Source organism: Gekko japonicus, unplaced genomic scaffold (genome assembly GCF_001447785.1).
Source record: "Gekko japonicus isolate JY-2015 unplaced genomic scaffold, Gekko_japonicus_V1.1 scaffold3052, whole genome shotgun sequence".
Lineage (NCBI taxonomy): Eukaryota > Metazoa > Chordata > Lepidosauria > Squamata > Gekkonidae > Gekko > Gekko japonicus.
In genome coordinates this window covers 106,495-123,975 of record NW_015167146.1, presented here as the reverse complement: position 1 = coordinate 123,975, position 17,481 = coordinate 106,495, and positions in this window count along the sequence as shown.

The following is a 17,481-nucleotide window of genomic DNA, read 5'->3' as shown; positions in this document are numbered from 1 at the left end:
GTATACTATGAGTGCTTTATGAAGTATTATGAAGTTTATTGAAGAAGAGCTATCGAAATGAAGATTGAAATCTGGAGTCTTCGTCCCGGCGTCTTCTGTGCTAGTTTCTTCTGCACACTCTGTATTATTCTATGTATTTTTGTATTATATTAATGTATTTTTGCAGTATTACTGATACATGTAGTCGCTTGTTATTCCCTTGCTAGTTTTATGTCACTTTGTTATATAAACGTCTTTCACTAGTTTTTGAATACTACTTGGGTGCTTTTTTTGTCTGTGTTAGTCATATAGTACATAGAACTGCTGACCAGCTTGTGGTCCAGGTCTTGCACGTGCCTAGATGAAAGATCTGTTCAGATCCACCCACCCTATGTACACAGCCTTAAGTTCCATTATGAGAGACAGATATTATAATGCTCCTTATCTTCAGGGGGCAGTTGATTTCTCTGTCATACCATTGGGGTATGAACAATAAGCACTGAGTTTGTCACTTGGCAGGGAGTGACAACACCAGACCCCTCTCCTCTTAGGCACCTTGCAGTGCTTATCTTGATAGCCACAATGCTCAGTGAGGCTACAGATGTGTCCTTTAAAGATCCACCCACTGGCCAGCTGATCAGCAATGATTAGCCCTCTAATTGGCCAGTCACCTGGCAATCAGCTGTCTGGCATCTCCACCCTCAGGGCAAGAGAAAGAGAAAAGCAGGGGAACAATTACTCTGAGGCCTCTATTGGTTCCTGGTGAGATTGGTGACGACCCTGCGGGGCTTCTGGATAGAGAGAGTTCAATGGGTTGACCCCCCAAGCATGGCTGAGACCCTTTAAGAGGCTTAGAGGGACTTACCAGCTCTGCCTCCCGACTCAGAAACAAATAGAGCCAAGGGAGAGGAAGTAAAATAGGGTAGTGTTGAATCCCCACTTCTTCCTGTTTGAGGCCAAGGGAGGGCATTTCATTCAAGGTGAAGGTTCTCTCTCTCTCTCTCTCACACACACACACACACACACTAGCCATGGTCCAGGACCTCACACCCTGGGGTGCAATGTCACCAGTGTGACATCGTCACTTCTAGAGAAAACCCTGAAGGGAGGGTGGGGAGCTCAGGGAGTTGCCAGAAACTCTCTGGTTTCTGGCGACTCCTAGAGCTTGACATCCCATCCAGGTTTTCCCTCAAGTGACACTATCATGCTGGCAATGCTGCCAAGTTTGGACGATGGGAGCTCAGGGTGGGGGATGCATCTTTACACCCTGGAACTTTTGTCCATCATCTGGAGAAAACCAACAGACTGACATTGCTTAAGAATATAAGAAGAAAGAATATAAGAAGAGTTCTGCTGGATCAGACCAGTGGTCCATCCAGTCCAGCATCCTGTCGCACACAGTGGCCAATAGGGTTGCCAAGTGCTTTTTGAGCCGCAGCGGGGAACTCCCGGCTGGCGGCTGGAGTGTGCGTGCGCGCGCCGCATCCACATCACTCGGAAGTGATGTGACGACGCTGGGCACGTTGGGGGCGGGGCCACGACCATCTAAGGGAAAAACATAGAGTTTCCCCTCGGATGACCGTGGCCCCACCCCCAGCGTGCCCGGCGTGGTTGCGTCACTTCTGGGTGACGTGCACGTCGGGGTGGGGTTCCCCCCAGGGCCCGATCCGCCAGCGGCGGGGAATGAGCCTCTGGGGCGGGGGGACTTGGCAAGCCTAGTGGCCAAGCAGTTCCTCTGGAGGGCCAGCAACAGGACATAGAGGCCAAGGCCTTCCCCCTGATGTTGCCTCTTGGCTCTGGGATTCAGAAGTTTAGTGCCTCTGAATGTGGAGATTCCCCTCAGCCACCATGGCTAGTAGCCATTGACAGGCCTCTCCTCCATGGGTCTACCTAATACCCCTTTAAAGCTGTTTATTCCTCTGACTATCACTACATCCTCTGGCAGTGCATTCCACATTTTAATCACTCTCTGTGTAGAGTGGTATTTCCTTTTGTCCATCCTGAACCTACTGCCCATCAGCTTCATTGGTTGCCCACAAGTTCTAGTTTTTTGGGTGAGGGAGGGGGGGGAAAGTCTTTGTCAACTCTCTCCACCCCATGCTTATTTTTATAAACCTCTGTTATGCTTAAGGCACATTCAAGTTAGCATCTTGTTCAGTGGCTTAATTCTCCAGGGGAACTTTGCAGTCTGTTTCATTCTCAGTAGCCTTAATGTTATCCTTTTTGATTTTTTTTCAAAAGAATGCTAATCCTATGATAAATGTGCAGAGTTGTTGCTTTGCAGCTTTATTTATTTATGGCAATTAGCCCTCTAAATCCAGCCCCACTCTCTGAATCTTTCTAAATTCCTGATCTCTGCTACGCCCTGTAGTAATTAATTCTGCCGATGCCTCTCACAGAGGCCGTGAGCAGATTTGACAGTTTAGAATCCAAGCCATAAAACTGATTTATAATTGTTTGATTTATTGCCTTCCCTACGGGTTCTTGTCACTGCTGCTGCTGTAATTTGTGTATCAAGTGTCTGGCCAATGAACTGGTTTCTTCCCACAGGCGCCTCGTTACAGTATTACCCAAGTGACAAGGGAGGAAGCACCAGGAAAGCAGTTCTGACACTGATGAGGGTTGAATTAGGAGCCTAGTTCTGCTGGGCAGCTTCTGGGGGACTAGAACCTGAATTGATTCATGGTTACTTTCAAGTTTGGAATATGTAGGCGTGAGGCTGTGGCTCAGGGATGGGGTATCTGGTTGTCCTGCAAAAGTTCCCAGATTCAGTCCCTGGCAAATCTCCAGTTAAAAGGGTCAAGCGGTAGGTGATGTGAATGATCTCCACCTGAGATCCTGCTGAGCAGCTGCCTGTCAGAGCAAACAGTACTGGCCTTAATAGGCTTGGCAGAAGGCAGCTTCCTGTGTTGTTGTTGTTGTTGTTTTTTAAGTCCTTAGTGTAGCGTTTCGGAGGAGTCCGGGACTTCAGGGAGGCCAGTTTGGTCTTTAAACTTTAAAGGTAAGTCCTTACCTTTAAAGTTTAAATGTAATATGGGGTGTTTACAAGGGGGAGAGTGACTAGCCTACCAGGCACCCTTGTAGCGAGTCGTTGTTGTCTGCGGGAGCTCGTCCGATGACGTCCTCCTGGCACTGGTCTTTGATTGTTGTTGCGACTTCCTGGCTGTTGAGATTCCTTCGGGCTTGGACCGAGCGTGCGTCCGCTCCAGCCTGCTGCGTTGCCCCGCCTTCATGCTTTTGCTGGCCCAGCCTCCTCTCACTTGTTTTGCCTCGCCAGCCGCCGCCATGTTTCTTCGGCGTCACCGCTCACCGTTCACGCCGCCGCTACACCACAAGGGACGGGTGCCCCCCCGCTCTAAGAGCAGGTACCCATTTGTCTATTTGCCGCTGGGTGGGCGGGAGCTGGGACATAGGGCCGGGTGCTCACCTCGGCTGCGGTGGGGCTCGAACAGCCGGAGCTGTTCGGCCAGATGTCAATGCAGGCTTCACTTACCGCCTGCGCCACCGCTCCCTGTTCATTAGCTTAGGGGTACACTTCTATGTTGGGGTGTCTCTGTTGCCTGCAGAAGGTTCCAGGCTCAATCCCTGGCATCTCCCGTTAAAGAACAAGAAGCAGTTCTTGTTAAAGGGTTCCACCTGAGACTAGGGTTGCCAAGTCCCCTCGTCGTGCTGGTGGTGGGGTTTGGGGGCATTCCGGGGGCAACGTCCTCAACATGATGACATCACCCGGGAGTGACATCATCATGTCAGGGATGTTGTTCTCTGGTTTTTGGGTGAAAGTCTATGGGTTTTTTCATCCTCAAACCATAGAGCTTGCCGAAATACCAGGGCATCCCTGCCTGACACCCCCAACATGATGATGTCACTTCCGGGTGATGTCATTGTGTCGGGGAAGTCACGTGGTGATGTCGTGGGGTGATGTCCCTGTTTAAGGGTGAGATTTCCCCTGCCAGCCAGCTGGTCCATGGCGGGGAGAAGCCCCTGAAACCAGGGGATCCCCCGCCCAGACCTGGGGGCTGGCAAGCCGATATCATAAAACCCCCTAGATCCTGTAAACCTTGTGAGAGTCATCTCAGAATAAGAGCCATCTGCTAACAGAACTGATAGCTTCAGCTAGTCCGTATGGAGGAAGAGGAAAATATGAGTTTAAAAAAGATGTGAACAGGTCACTTGCAGCCCCCCCACCCGGCCCCCCTTCAGGTACAAGCTCTCCCTCTTTTGTGAGGGCAAATCTGCGCGTTCCCCCCCCCATAGCTATCAATCCAAAACAGTCCAGTGGCAACTTTAAGACCAAGTTTTATTCATGTTCAAGCTCTTCCTCCTCTGTGAGGACAGATCTGCATGTCCCCCCCCCCCAATAGCTAGCAATCCAAACAGTCCAGTGGAGCCTGAGCGGTGGGTGTTGCCTTCTGATAGACTTCCGGTGATGTCAGGGGGTGTGGCATATGCAAATAAGTTATGCCAATGAGCTCCTGCACCTCTTTTTTCTACGAAATGACCCCTGCCTGAGACCCCGGAGAGCCTTTGCCAGTGAGAGGAAAAAAATACAGAGTTTAACATTCCAGTGCTTTACAAGACATTGTATGGGACAGCTTCTTTCAATGTGAACACCTCACATTGAAAATTGCTTGCTCATTGAAAAGACAGGCTCAGAATAGGTGTTGGGTTTGCCACTCAGCAGGGTTCTCCAATGGACTGTAATGTCGCTGTGTGGAATTTGGGGGGGGGGGGTAATTAAAAAAGCTCTAATTCTGCTTTATCTGTGTATTTATTGTCCAAGGATTTCTTTTGATATTGAAGATTGTGTTGTTGTTGTTGCTATTCACTGATATTAGGTGTGTGCAGAGGTCATTTCGGGGGGGATCACGGGGGATCGCAGTTCCCCCGGGTGAGGTGCGGGGGGCAGGGCACACGACGAAGCCCCGCCCCCTGCTTCCGGCTGCCCCGCTTCCGGCCCTCATTCAGCCAGGAGGAGGCAGGAGAAGAGGGAGGGTAAGTTGCTTTCTCCCTGCCTCTCCACACCCCTGCCTGCCTGGGGCCAGGGAGGGCCTTCGCGGGGCTTCCTTGCACTCCCACCAGCCTTGCAGGTCCACCGCCGGGTCCCTCATGGGGCTCGGCAGTGGAGCTGCAAGGCCGGCAGCGGCGGCCGGGACCGTTGTGGGCGGGGTGTGTGGCCTTATGACACACTTCCCGTGATGTCAGGGGGTGTGGCCTTATGACACACTTCTGGTGATGTCAGGGGGTGTGGCATATGCTAATGAGTTATGCTAATGAGTTCCCCTAGATCTTTTTCTACGAAACGACCCCTGGGTGAGTGTGTGTGTGTTCTGAGTGTTGTGGAATAGCTGCCTGGAGGAAACTGGAAGAATCTGTCCTCATAGTTTTGGAGGGACTGTAAAACAGATCTTGAATAAAACTTTGTTGGTCTTAAAGGTGCCTCTAGACTTGAACTCAGATCTCTTTAAGAGAGCCTTGGTTTTTCTGGATGTTTTTTGGGAAGGCAGGGGTCTGGAAAGGCAATGCCCTCTTGCCAGTGTGCTTCTCCTTGTTCTTTCTGTTGTTTTTAAAGTTGTACTTTGCAGATTTGTTAGCTGTCTTGGGGCCCTGATTGTTTGGGGGAAACATGCAGTTATGAATGTTAGAAAATCAAGCTAGTCTGTGGTTTGGATTGTTTTCGACGTATTATTTGATTTCTTGCTATTTGCCGTGGAAAGACTTTCGGGAATAGATGTGAACAAATGCTATAGAATAATACCATGTAATTTTCTCAGTCTTGGTATATTTTTGGTCATCTTTAGACCTGAGCATGCTCAAAGCCACACATGCATGTATGTGTGTCCTCACAGTGGGCAAGTGGAGACACAAGTTTATTAAGATCACAACGCTGAGCCAACCACAGTGACCTCCCCTTGCCTGTTGGCGTACACATTTCCAGTCCTCCACAGCACTGTCCCACTATCAGCTCGGCTCTCTAAGCCTCTGATTGTTTGTTTGAACAATGGAGTCTTATCGCTGGATCTAGCGATTACGAAGGAGACCCATCTTGTAATCCAAGTGCTGCTGCCTAAGCCAGTTAATTGCATACCAGGGTGAAAGTGTCAGACCTGATGCCTGAGACGGGAGCTATGAAGACAGAAGTCTGGATACTGGATTATGACCTTCCTCTCCTGGAAGAAGTGCCATGATACCACTGCTTGTTGAGTCTGAGTGCTTTGATTTTCCTGGGAATGACAGAGGTCTCCTGGCTGGCCCACAATAATTCCTCTGCCACAGCCCTCCTTAAAGAACCCAGTTAGGTTCTTTGAAAGACGCCCTGATCCAGCATTTGATGTGGGTTGATGAGGTCGCCGCTGACCTCGCTTCTGTAAAATGGGACGAATATTGACCTACTAAAGCTCAGAAAGCTCATAAATAGCTCACCGATGGCAACAAAACGCCAGACGACATGACAGAAGGCTTCAGTTTGTCGAGGATGGGGCTGACGATGAATTTGTGCATGTCTTTCAGACCCCATGTGATTATTGTACAGTAGCATTGTTTATTTAGTAATTAAAACTTTTATGTCATTTCCTCTTGGTTGAAGTGTGTATATCTCTGCTCTAGTGGTTCCCGGTTCCGTTCCACTAGTTAAAAACATCAATCGGTATAGACAAAAGTACATGTGTTTATTTCAAAAACATATAAAAACCTTGTAGGCTCTCAAATAGAGCCTCATAAAATAATCAAAGTGACAAATGCACAAAAAGAACCATATATGACCTGACACATTTCAGCCCACAAGAGCCTTCTTCAGAGATCAAATAGTACAGAATACAACATGCAACAAAGCCCCTGTTACACTTGTAAAGCAGTAAACAATAGATATAGGACCAAAACTGGAATGCGGTATGGAGAAATAAAAATATTTGATTAATATTAAATTACCCAATTGAAAAATCCCATCCAATATTAGAAATGCCTGTTTGACTGTACCCTAATTCAATATACTTTCTCCCAATCTGGAACTGAATGACACAAATGTATCTGGCCTTGTGTCCAAAGCTATTACATATATTGGAAATAGAAATAGTGCCAGCATGTACCTAGAATGCAATTATATCCCAGTGAGGATGTAGCTGAATCCTGAACAATAAAAATGTTAAAACAGCATTTAAAATAAAGATAATATCTACATAAATATTTTAAACAATTATATAAAACATCTAAATACATATATAAACAGGGAGTCAGTGAGGGCATGCCAAACAAAACAAAAAAAGTCTTCAACTACTGCTGAAAGACAATGGCCCAGTCTGCATCTAGCATTTGCTCCACTGTTTTACTGTCCAGACTGCGTGCTGCTGTGTTATGGTAACTGTCTGCATAGATTTATGGCCATTTTATGACCATTCAGGGGTGATTCTGCAGTCAGTATGGCATTGACCTCGGGTATTTGAATGTGTTCCAGTGTGGGTTTGGTAAAACAACAGAGCAAATGCTAAGAGCAAATGCTAGATGCAGAATGGGCCAATGGCAGAGACAGACAAGTATCTCCCTGCATTGTGACCCTACTATCAAAAAGGCTCCTTCATATAGCTGCCAAAATCCCAATTTTTGGAAGACCCTTGAGTACATGTTGAATTCTATAAACTAATAGCTTCATGAAGGTATGTACCTTTGCCTAAGGGCAAAATGTAATGATATATTTATTTATTTATTTAAAAAACTTTATTTAACAATCTGTTACAAAACCAGAAATCACAATGACCAACCATCTAAACTGTGTTGCATTGCGGGAATTACATCCTTAGAATATAGAAATTCTAAGACTGGTTTCCATGTTTTGTCATATTTAAATACAGGAAGTACTGTACATAAGTCCCACCCAAAAATGAATTATGCATAATCCTACCCCTCAAAAAATGTTCTCAAATTTTCTGGTACTGTTGTTTGAGCAAGGGTCTTGTGGGGGAGCTCCAATTCCTGGCAATGACCAAATGAGGCAAAGCGACCAATGTAGAGACAAGAAATTTAGTATTTTTTATCAAAGAAAGAGTTGGCCCAAAAATCCATAAACATAAATTCCAGAGAATAAGGCAATGAAAGACCCACCATGTTGGATATCTCTTTATGAACCACTTTCCAAAAGTCCTGGACCGGATGGCATTCCCACCACATTTGTAAAACAGTACCTCCTTGCTTACAGGATCTCTCCAACATAAGAACATAAGAGAAGCCAATGTTGGACCAGACCATTTCTCATCCATCCAGTCCAACACTCTGTCATACAGTGGCCAAAAATACCAGGTGCCATCAGCAGGGCCACCAGTGGGGCCAGGACACTAGAAGCCCTCCCACTGTTCCCCCCCCCCAGCACCAAGAATACAGAACATCACTTGCCCCAGATCGAAAATTCCTATTTATACTTTGTGGCTAATAGCCACTGATGGATCTCTGCTCATAGTGGGCTCAAAGACTTATTCATCAGGTTTAATGTGTGTGGTGCTAAATACCAATTAGATAACAACTTGTAAAATTGGGGTTTTAATATTCCAACAGCAGGATTTTTGGAAGGGAAATTCCAAATCTGTTTCTAATCAGATTCCAAAAAGGCTGGTTTCAGAGAATCAGACCTTTTTTTTTGGGGGGGGGGTATGGTAAAGGGTCTTTATATATTGCCATTAGCAATCTCTTCTTATTTATATTTGAGTTTTCGTGTCCCTCTTGCCTGAACGTTCCATATGCCCCCCCCACAGCCTTTGGCTGCCTGATGTGTCACTAATCAGGGGCCTCTACCCATTGGGGGCTGCGGTGCCTCAGTCCAGCCCTTCCCTTTCATCTCACACCATGACAATGGACAATGAGGTTTCTGCTGGGACGAAAGCAAACCTGCACCACTTGAAGTAAAACCTTGCTACAGCCTTCAACGGGCTGCTTACGGGGGGGGGGAGGAAGCACAGCCAAGCCGGGAGCCCCCTTTCATCGACCACACTGCCTGCCTGTCCCTCACCCGCCACTGGAGTGCACTGTCACAGCCACACACACACACCCCCGCATGGAGCAACGCCCACACGGAGCTCTTGCCCCCGACCTGACTACTGCTTTCCTTTCCTTGGCCACCCACACTCCTGCTTTGCATCACACCACTTTCAGGGGAGGCATGAGCAGGACACTATCAAGGTGCCTCTGCAGCCAATGTGAATCTCCTCCCGGGCCAGCCCATCCTGGAAGGCACCACTTCTTTGCTTGGAGCGGCTGGCCTCAGAGTGCCTGGCAAACCGATGCTAAAAAGACTCCTCCAGCCCGGGCCACTTGCCCACAGCCTATTTCTAGAGCTCGTTGTCTCCATTTCCACAACAGGCCTTCTTCCTAGTAATTTATAAAGGGCAGAAATCATACCTTGTTTACCATCGTTCCCATTCCAAATTAAGTCTTCAAACCGGGTTAGTGGTCGGAGCCGATGATGAATTCACGCATGTGTTTCAGACCCCGTGTGATTCTTGTATGGTAACATTATTTATTTAGTAATTAGAACTTTTATATCCTGCCTTTCCTCTTGGTTGAAGCGTGCATATCTCTGCTCTTGTGGTTCCCAGTTCCACACCTGGAGACACCTGTGTTAGAAACCATTACATGGGTGTGTATATTGGGCAGGAATGGAACATATTGCTTCCTTACAGGATGAACGGTGGATTACGGAAGTGGCTGTCTTGGAGCTGAGCTGGAGCGCAGAGGCCCAGGGGCAGGGAAACTCTGTAGAAGGAGATGCTCCAGTCTTCCTCTTCTGCCCTTGGGCTTGGGTTTGAGGAAACTGCCCAAGCAGACCCCTTGTGCCTGAAGAGAAGAACAGTCTCCCCCATACTTGCTGCCTGGCTCAGGTCCTTTCACCTAGTGGGGCAGCACAAGAGGAGTTCTGCTCCCCACCTTTGCCACCTGGCCAGGGTCCAAAGTTGGGCAACCACTGCTTGTTTGCCCATGATGGGCTATCAGAGGAATACGTATTTATTATAATAATAATTGGATCTTAACTGCCCTCCCCTGCCAAAACAGAGTTCAGGGTTTTTTTTACAACATAATAATTCAGAACACAGGATTAAAATTTAGAAACCAATAAAACTTAACAACTGACCTAAAAATATGGTGTTAAAATTTCAACAGTGCCACTGCCTCGGGGGGGGAGGGGGTGCCAGACGAATACGACCATCGCTATCCTTAACCAAATGCTTGGTGGAACATCTCTGCCTAACAGACCGCGCAGGACTGTAGCGGGTCCCGCAGGGCATGGGTGCTATTCAGCAGAGGTTGGAACCAGGCAGGGCTCTTTTTGTAGAAAAAGCCCAGCAGGAACTCATTAGCATAATAGGCCACACCCAACAGCAAAACACATTAGCACATTAGTCCACACCCTGACAGCACCACTCATTAGCACATTAGGCCACACCCCCATGTTGCCAGAAGTGTGGTCATCCAGCCACACCCACCTTTACCTTCTTATTCTGTTTACCTTGTTTGTTGTCAAAACCCAGGGCTTTTTTATAGCAGGAACTCCTTTGCATGTTAGGCCACACACCCCTAATGTAACCAATCCTAATAAGTTTCTGCTGTTGGGTGTGGCCTATTATGCTAATGAGTTCCTGCTGGGCGTGGCCAACTTGGAAGCCAGCCGGAACTCAGTTCCTGTGCGTTCCTGCCCAAAAATAGCCCTGGAGCCAGGGCATGTGCAACTCTGACTTAGCACCCCAAAAGACTGATTGGGCATAGAATGGCTCTGGGTTAGGGTTGCCAGGTAATTCCTGGCCACTGGTGAGGATATGGGGTAGGGTTGCAAGATCCAGGTTGGGAAACTCTTGCAGATTAGGGGATGGGGTTTGGGATGTCAGTGGGCTACAATGCCATAGAGCCCCCCCCTCCAAAGCATCCATGTTCTGCAGGGAAACTAATCTCTGTAATCTGGAGATGGGCTGTGGTTCCAGGGGATCCCCAGGTCCCACCTGGAGACTGGCAACCCTACTTCTGGGTTCTTGCTATGGAAAGAAGGCTTTAAAACTAATTGCCTTTTGTCTTGTATCGATAATACTGCTATGGTGTTGTTGTTAAAAAAAATAATAAGGTCTATAAAAGTGTGCCACAAATGTTCTTGCAGCATACTGCACTTTCATGGTTAAACTCAAATGAATCCAAGAGAGGGCCTTTGGACCTAACTGAATGTGTTCTTTCCTTCCCCGCACAATGGCACTCTAACTAAAAAGCCCCCTGTGTCCCAGAGTGTAGGAAATTATCATTAGGGCCTCCTAACAAGCCATTGTTTTACTGGTCGGAGCACGAACACTCTATTTGTCTGTAACCGGGAGCTAAAAAGTCAGACTCTGTTGCTCTGTGTCCCCGTAACTCCACTGAGTACTGATCTGTCCCTCCCCTGGACGGGCCAGGCTCTCTTGCAATCTGCCACTTTCTACGCCACCTCTTCCTGCCCTGACCCTGACCCTGCCCTGACCCTGACCCCAACTGGGGAAGACAGCCTTTGCCGCTAATCTCTAGAATGCCTTTCTCTTCCTATGGAAGAACCACAATCCCCTCCTGTACGTGACACGTGAAATACGGTCTAAAAGCTCTCGCCCTGGGAGAAAAGGGTTGTGGAGAGTGTTGCTATCTCTTTAAAGCCTACATTTCAATCCATCCTGGTTTAGTGTAACCTTGGATGCAAATCTCTTCCCCCGTTGCCACAGAAACGAGGATGTAATAGAATAAGCACTGCAGAAGGGGAGGAGTGGAGGGGAAAAAATCAGTCAGGCATCTTAAAGAGATTAGAAAACAGTGATGGTTTCCTGGGTGAAAATCCTGCAGCAAGTCGAGCTGGGGGGGGGGGGGCAGGGAGGAGATAACAAGACCCCTCTAAATCTTCCCTGAACGGGTAGTCAGGAGCTAACAGTGCCAAGATCCTATTCCAAAATCCCAGCAGGTACCACAACACAAATTGCCTGCACGCATCGGGATTATGGTGGTTGACCTAAAACTGGACATTAGCATTGCCAGATGCTTAGGTTTGGCCTGGGGGGTCTAACAACACTTGTGCTATTTTGGGAGCCACTCCGGGTCCTGCCAATCCAGATGCATGCTGGGAGTTTTGTGTTCAGAGCTCCCAGTTATTTGTGAAATTTAATTCTCAGGCACTTGGGGATTTGGTTTGGATTGGGACTGTAGCATATGAGGAGAGGGTCCTTCAGGCGCATCCCATGGCACCCTTTTCTGGGCCTGAAATGGCGAAATTTCTCCCCGTTGGAGAAATGTGCATGTAACCCGTCAGTATACGTAATTTTTTTTAGTGGGGCAAGCAGCAGCTCCCCGGAGGATCATTTCAGGTCAGAGAACCAGCATGGTGGGGGGAAGGGAGGCTTAGGGTTGACAACTTCCAGGTGGAGCTTGGAGAACGCCTGGAATTACAGATGATCCCCAGAGTACAGAGATCAGTTTCCCTGGAGAAAATGGATGCTTTGGAGGGTGGACTCCATGGCGTACCCCATGGAAGTCCTTCCCCTCCCTTAGGGTTGCCTGGTCCCCCTGGCCACTGGTGGGGGATGGGGGGACTGGGTTGCCAGGTCCAGCTCGGGAAATCTGGTAGGCAGATTTTCAGGGCTTTGGGTGAGCCAATTTCGATTCTGTGCAAAACAAAGTTTTGTAGACTTCCTCTGATGATGCAGCTGGGTGATCTTACCTGAGAAGCAGCAGTCAGACAGTGTATCGTGGCGCATCCTCTGGTGTTTCAAATTAGTACCTGAATGAAGGTGGATTAAAATGATCAGAAGATCAATGCAGTAGCCGCTTGGATATCCAGGAAGAGGGAAATTAGCAATGATGTGCTCGCCTGTTTAGCCAGGGACTTCAGACTTTGAGTGATCCTTTAGAAACGAGGCAGGATCAATTGACAGCCCTTTTCAAACCCCGATGCATTTTCTTTGGTTATTACAAGTTGATGTTTGTAGGTAATTTTGGAAGAAAATCAAGGCAGGCTGTTCAGGTAACCGGTGAATAAAGGGAAGGGGGCTGCCGTTACACCCACACTCCCTGCCTTTGATCTCTGTGTGTTCATTTGAATGCACATGCATGTAGACTCTGTGCAGAAGGTCAGATGAACATGCAATAGTTGGAAGTGGGGCCTGCAAGCATGACCCCAGCTTTCCTCCACACGTTTACTGGCTGTCTGAATAGGGTTGAAGGTGCTGCTGAATTTCAAGCTCCTTCAATTATTTTCTCCAATTTCTTTGGATCTCAGACACTTTGATGTGAGACCCACTTCTGAATTTGCTCTGCATCCATCACAATGTCTCAAGGAATGTTGATCCAGGGAAGTGAAAGGCAGACAGAGTTGATTGCCTTCCAAGTTGCTGATGGCTGGGAGAGAGCCACACCCTTGGAAATGAATGGAGGCTGAGGGTGCGGGACAGGGGAGGGAGGAATGCAGAATCTCTGGGCATTTCTGCAATCTGATTTTCCTCTCTTAAGAACATAAGAACATAAGAGACGCCAATGTTGGATCAGGCCAAAGGCCCATCCAGTCCAACACTCTGTGTCACACAGTGGCCAGAAATACCAGTGCCATCAGGAGGTCCAGCAGTGGGGCCAGGACATTAGAAGCCCTCCCACTGTTGACCCCCCCCCCAAGCACCAAGAAGACAGAGCATCACTTGCCCCAGAGCCCCTAGCTATACCTTGTGGCTAATAGCCACTGATGGACCTCTGCTCCATATGCTTATCTAATTCCCTTTTGAAGCCGTCCATGCTTGTAGCACCCACCACTTCCTGTGGCAGTGAATTCCATGTGTTAATCACTCTTTGGGTGAAGAAGTACTTCCTTTTATCCGTTCTAACCCGACCGCTCTGCAGTTTCATGGAGTGCCCACGAGTTCTTGTATTGTGAGAAAGGGAGAAAAGTACCTCTTTCTTTACCTGCTCTTTCCCATGCATAATCTTATAAACCTCGATCATGTCACCCCTCAGTCGTCTTTTCTCCAAGCTAAAGAGCCCTAAGCGCTTTAACCTTTCCTCATAGGGAAAGTGTTCCAACCCTTTTATCATTCGAGTTGCCCTTTTCTGCACTTTTTCCAAAGCTATAATATCCTTTTTAAGGTGTGGTGCCCAGAACTGCACACAGTATTCCAAATGAGGTCTCACCATTGATTTATATAGGGGCATTATTATATTGGCTGATCTGTTTTCAATACCCTTCCTAATAATCCCCAGCATAGCATTGGCCTTCTTTATTGCAGTCACACACTGTCTCGACATTTTCAGTGAGTTATCCACTACAACTCCAAGATCTCTCTCTTGCTCAGTCTCTGCCAGTTCAGACCCCATCAATGTGTATTTATATTTAGGATTTTTGGCTCCAATGTGCATCACCTTGCACTTGGCCACATTGAACCCCATTTGCCATGTTGACGCCCACTCGCCCATCCTTGACAGATCCCCTTGGAGTGCCTCACAATCCTCACTGGTTTTCACCACCCTGAACAACTTTGTATCATCCGCAAATTTAGCCACTTCACTGCTTACTCCCATCTCCAAATCATTAATGAACAAGTTAAAAAGCAGTGGACCAAGTACTGATCCCTGCGGTACCCCACTGCTTACCACCCTCCACTGAGAAAATTGCCCACCTACACTCACTCTCTGTTTTCTATGAACTAGCCAGTTTTTGATCCATAAAAGGACTTGTCCTTCTATCCCATGATTTTTGAGCTTACTTAGGAGCCTTTGATGAGGAACTTTATCAAAAGCTTTCTGGAAGTCAAGGTAAATAATATCTATTGGATCCCCCTTGTCCACATGTTTGTTCACCCCCTCAAAGAACACTAACAGGTTAGTGAGACAAGATCTTCCCTTACAGAAACCGTGCTGAGTCTGCCTCAATAGGTTTTGTTCATCTATGTGCCTACTAATTCTTTCCTTAATAATGGTTTCCACCAATTTACCCGGTATCGACGTCAGACTGACTGGCCTGTAATTTCCCGGATCTCCTCTGGAACCCTTTTTAAAGATGGGAGTGACATTAGCTACCTTCCAATCCTCAGGAATGGAGGCAGATTTTAAGGAAAGATTACATATCTTTGTCAGGAGATCTACAAGTTCACATTTGAGTTCTTTCAGAACTCTCGGATGTATGCCATCTGGGCCTGGTGATTTTTCAGTTTTTAAGTTGTCTATCAGTTTTAGGACCTCCTCTCTCGTCACCTCAATCTGACTCAGGTCTTTCAACACCCCTCCTGAAATCAGTGGTTCTGGAGTGGGCAAGCACTTCTCATCTTCCACAGTGAAGACGGAGGCAAAAAATGCATTTAGCTTCTCAGCCATTTCCCTATCATCCTTCAATACTCCTTTTACCCCTTGGTCGTCCAAGGGCCCCACTGCCTCCCTGGCTGGTTTCCTGTTTCTAATGTATTTGAAGAAAGTTTTATTGTTGGTTTTTACGTTTTTTGCTATATGCTCCTCATATTCCCTTTTTGCCTGCCTGACCTCAGACTTGCATTTTATTTGCCATAGCCTGTGTTCCGTTTTATCAGCCTCACTGTGACTAGCTTTCCACTGCTTAAAGGAATTCTTTTTACTTTTTACAGCCTCCATTACTCTGTTTGTTAACCATGCAGGCTTTTTCCTATACCTGTTTGTGCCTTTCCTAACCTGCGGAATATATATTTTTTGAGCTTCTAGGATCGTAGTTTTAAATAGATCCCAAGCTTCCCCAATTGTTTTGACCCTTTCTACTTTTCCTTTCAGTTTCCTCCCCACGTGTCCCCTCATATCAGAGAAATTACCCCTTTTAAAGTTAAAAATGGTTGTGTGAGTCTTTTTGGCCAATTCTCTATTTGTACAAATGATGAACTCAACAACATTATGATCACTGTTTCCAAGCGGTGCAATCACTTTTACATCTCTCACCAGGTCTTGAGTGTTACTTAGGACCAAATCAAGGATCGCCTCTCCCCTGGTAGGTTCCGTGACCATCTGCTCCATAGCACAGTCATTTAGAGTGTCTAGAAACTCAATCTCTTTTTCCCGGCTAGAACACATATTGACCCAATCAATGTGTGGGTAGTTAAAATCACCTATTATTACACAGTGTTTTTGTCTAGTTGCTATCTTTAAGGCATTCATCATTTTATAATCCTCCTCTATCTTTTGATCTGGTGGGCGATAACAAACTCCCAGTGTTAAGTTTCCTTTTGGCCCCCCTATTTCAACCCATAGAACTTCCAGAAGCGAATCCAATTCACTTAGCCTCTCAATCTTTCTAGACTTTATACCCTCTCTGACATACAGAGCTACCCCACCTCCAACCCTTCCCCCCCTATCCTTCCGATATAATATATAACCGGGAATCACTGTGTCCCACTGATTTTCCTCATCCCACCAAGTTTCAGAAATACCCACAATGTCTATTTTTCCCTCCGACACCAAGCACTCCAACTCCCCGATTTTACCTCGGACACTTCTAGCATTTGTATAGAAACAGCTGTAATTTCCCTTACAAGTTAAGCCTGCATCCTTCCTCTTGCTATCTCGAGTCGTTGTCCGGCAGTCCATGTCACCAGCCATGGCCTCTGTGGACAATTTCAATCCACCTCCCTGTAGAAAAGCAACAGGTACCCCCTCATCTCTCTGAGATGAGCCAACCCGAACCAGAGACTTTTCATCTCCTGTCGGCTTTCCCCCAATATTCAGTTTAAAAGCTGCTCTGCCACCTTTTTGATTTTAAGCGCCAGCAGCCTGGTTCCTTCTCGGGACAAGTGGAGACCGTCTCGCCTGTACAGCTCCCTCTTGTTCCAAAAAGAATCCCAGTGCCTAACAAACCTGAACCCTTCCCCTCTACACCATCGTCTCATCCACGCATTGAGACTCCTGATCTCTGCCTGTCTCTCCGGCCCTGCGCGTGGAACAGGTAACACTTCTGAGAAGGCTACCTTGGAGGTCCTGGACCTAAGTTTCCTGCCCAGCATCCTAAATTTCTCCTCCAGGACCTCACGACTGCATTTCCCCACATCGTTGGTGCCGACATGCACCACGACCACTGGCTCCTCCCCAGCACTATCTACCAGCCTATCTAAAACACGCGTAATGTCCGCTACCTTCGCACCAGGCAGGCAAGTCACCATACGGTCAGTACGCGGGTTCGCCACCCAGCTGTCTACCTGCCTAAGGATCGAATCACCCACTACCAAGAGCCCCCCTCCCACCCTGCTCAGGGATGGTTCCTTGGTGCAAAAGGAGAGCCGCTCACCAGCTGGGGAAGAGGTCCCTTCTGAGGGCACATTCCCCTTATCCTCAGCACGGTGCCCTGTTTCCCCTAGACCCTCATGCTCCCTGACAGCAGCGGGGCTGCCAGATCCAGAGTGGGATGTAGCTAACAAGTCCCCAAGAGTCTTTTCTGTGTGCCTAGCTGACTGTCTCTGCTTCTCCAGGTCAGCCACCTTGGCCTCAAGGGAGCACACACGTTCCCTGAGAACCAGGAGCTCCTTGCACCGAGGACAC